The 3,549-nt window shown below is 46.5% G+C and overlaps 1 pseudogene; it reads right to left on the reverse strand.

Moving 5' to 3' along the window:
- Window positions 1-2,215: 2,215 nt before the first annotated feature.
- On the reverse strand, window positions 2,216-3,323 carry LOC102867964 (annotated as a pseudogene).
- Window positions 3,324-3,549: the final 226 nt, after the last annotated feature.

A 3,549-nucleotide genomic window follows, 5' to 3' on the forward strand; every position in this document is an offset into this window, starting at 1 on the left:
ATTATTGGTGGTGTACTTTGAACCCTACATCTCTCCACTATATAATGATTATTTTTTCCCCTTTTGTTATCAGTATTGTACATTCCTCTAGGTCATACAGCCTTGGTGTATAAGTTGCCATATCGCAGTCACTTTTGGTTGCTGTGAGACTGAACACTGTGACACTGATGTGTCAAATGCGTTAATGGTTGGCTACCCAATGCGGAGAGAGAGTGGAGTGGAGCTCCCTGATTAAAACAAGCTTGGAAGGAGGAGTGGCATCCACTTCCGTAATAGCTTGCCTCCGGAAACCCTATGAACCTGGAGAGAGGATGAAAGGCACCCAAGCCCTGAGGACTCTCCTTCATAGGGTCGCTATGAGTCTCCTGTGACTTGACAGCACTTAACAACAACAACAATCAGTATTGTGTAGGGGGAAATTTTGAGATTATGTAATATCTTATTACTCAGCTTGTTTTGCATGCTAACTTTAGCATCTAATGATTTTGCCAACAACTATTATTACTGTGGCTTTTCAAATGGTAATTTTCAATTTTCTACATTCTTTCTACATTTATTAGTTGGAAAAGATGTCTTTTATTCCCTATTTATTTATTTATTCACTCAATTATATCTTTATTAGTATGGCCTCAATATTTGTTTCTTTATTTTATTATTTTTTAAATTTTATTTTAATAATTATTTTAAAATAATTTTAATGAACATTTACAGAGACTTTGGATTTCCATTCATTTATTGCTACACTTCTTTCCCCGCCCAGCCCTCCTCCCCCCACCAGTTCACGCCTCTCTTTGAAAAGTAAAAGAAACATTCCCTCCCTGGTACAAAATCCCCCCACACTCCTCCCACCGCCCCAAGTACATTCCACTATGCAACCTTAATTGTGGACTCTTGTGATAACCAAAATACCCTATCATACATCACTTTTAAATTATTCTCGCCCTCGTCTTATCGATCAAGTGTTCCGGGATTCCCATTCTTCTCAGAGTCAGCCACAGTTTGTTATGATCTACACAGTCAAATGCCTTTGATGAAACACAGATAGACATTCCTCTGGTATTCCCTGCTTTCAGCCAAGATCCATCTAACATCAGCTACAATATCTCTAGTACCACGACCCCTTCTAAACCCAGCCTGGACTTCTGGTAGCTCTCTGTTGATGTGCTGTTCCAGTCGTTTTTGGATAATCTTCAGTAAAATCTTGCTTGCATGTGAAATCAGTGAGATTGTTCTGTAGTTTCCACATTCTGTTGGGTCACCTTTCTTTGGGATAGGAACAAATATCGATCTCTTCCAGTCAGTTGGCCAAGTGGTTGTTCTCCAGATTTCTTGGCACAACTTGGTGAGCACGTCCATGGCAGAACAAAGCAAGGGGACACTGCATGGTTCAAAATTGGGAAGGGCGTACGCCAGGGATGCATCCTATCTCCATACCTTTTCAACCTATATGCAGAACAGATTATCCGGGAGGCTGGGCTCTATGAGGAGAAATGTGGGAACAAGATTGGTGGACAATTTATCAACAATCTGCGTTATGCAGATGACACAACCCTGCTTGCTGAAACTGAAGAGGACCTGAAGCACCTGCTGCAGAGGGTCAAGGACTGCAGCCTCCAATACGGATTGAGGCTCAATGTCAAGAAGACAAAGATTCTCACCACTGGACCAATTGGCAGCATCAGGATGGATGGTGAAGAGATTGAGATTGTACACAGCTTTAGTTTGCTTGGCTCCATAGTCCACAGTCTTGGCACCAGCAGCCAGGAAATTAAAAGGCGCATTGCCATGGGAAAGTCTGCTGTTAGGGACGTCTCCAAAGTACTGAAGACCAATGGTGTCTCTCTGGAGACGAAGGTGCGTCTGATACAGGCCATGGTCTTCGCAATCACTTGTTGTTTTTTGGTTTTGTTTTGTTTTTTCTGTCTTCAAAATATTTTATTACAAAACACAGTACAGGGTTTGAAGGATGTTTTCCAACCCTCTCAAACGCATACATTGATGAATGAAGCACTGACACCCACTTCAAACCCTGAAAGTTGTGAAGGCAACTAGTCCTGGACAGTGGAATGGAGATGGTGAGCTGCCAGGGGTGGTCGAGCCAGAGCACTGCTCCCTCCGGGGGTGAAGTCTATGGCTGAGGCTGAAGGCCCAGGAGTCGAGACCACAAGCCACACGGAGAGAGCGGCACAGGCTGCCCGCCTGAAAGCACAGGTCGCTACTTCTTATTCCGGGGTTTCAGCTCCTCAGCGGCATTCCGCAGGAAAATGTAGTTCTTCTTCTGGGGGTTGTAGAATTCATGTCCCTTGGACCAGTCGTAGCTGGATGCGTAGGCAAATATGTTTCCATTGTGATTGAAGCAGCAGGCTGATATGGGCTGATCTAACTGTTCCGACGTCTTTAGTTTTGTTCTGGCATCTTTGTCCCAAAAGCTGAACCTGCCATCAGACCCCACTGTAGCCAGAGTGCCGTGGACAGGGTGGAATGCGATGCCATTGACCGCATAGATATCCTGAGGTGCTGACGTATTCGTTCCATTGGATCGGTGACATTTGAAGGTAAAGTTATTTTTGGCAGGATTTGGGGGGGTTGATGTAGTGGATAGCAACTCTACCTTCGATACTCCCCAGGGCAAAGCCAGTTGGCTTGTTCTGTTTGTCTTTGAAAATAGCCACACACCGATGCTGGTGCTTCAGTGGCGACTCTATCCTCCGGAACTCAGACTGCTGGTTCTCCAGGTGGTAGACGATCAGCCCCCTCTCCACTGTCGCCACCATAGCCATGGGGTAAATCACGTCCACACAGTAACATCTTTCTGGGAGCTGCAAAACCATCATAGGATTTGATGACCGCGTGTCCCAAAACTTGAGCATCTTGTCCCAGCTCCCAGTCATCACGCAGCTGTAATTTGGTGCTTTGATGCAATGTATGGTTTTAACAGGAGCATCATGCTGTGCGATCTGTATTGCCTGGTTGCTGTTGAGGTCCCACATTTTGGCGGTTTTGTCACAAGATGTTGTAAATACTTTGCTCCCATCATCGCTCCAGCAGACATCAAGAACCGGCCCTGTGTGCATCTGCTGAGCTTTCGGGATTGTCTGTGCACTGTCTTGAACCTCCCAACAGCGAACATCATTAGCCCAAGATCCTGCAATAAGAAAGTTCCCCGGCAAGGTGGGTGGGCTAAAAGACAGGCAGCCAATGCTGTCATCAGGAGAAGATGTGACTTTAATGTCCTTCATAGGGTTGTGATTGTCTGTGGTTGTGCTGCCAAACATGCTGGTTCCACCAGTTGCAAAGCCCGATGTTGTTCCAAAGAGACTCATTTTGGCAGCCGGCAGCGGGGGTGCTGGACGGGCTGGGCAGCAGGCGACCCCACTCTGCAGCGACGGCGAGGGGGACGGGCCACCGGCTGGAGTGCGAGAGCCTGCGGGCTCCTCACGCCGGGGCCAGAAACGGCCGCACTACCCGCAATCACTTGTTATGCATCAGAAAGTTGGACAATGACCAAGGAGGATAGAAGGAGAATTGATGCCTTTGAGCTGTGGTGCT

This window comes from Elephantulus edwardii, unplaced genomic scaffold (genome assembly GCF_000299155.1).
Source record: "Elephantulus edwardii isolate Elephantulus edwardi_28Jun2011 unplaced genomic scaffold, EleEdw1.0 scaffold00070, whole genome shotgun sequence".
NCBI classification, from domain to species: domain Eukaryota; kingdom Metazoa; phylum Chordata; class Mammalia; order Macroscelidea; family Macroscelididae; genus Elephantulus; species Elephantulus edwardii.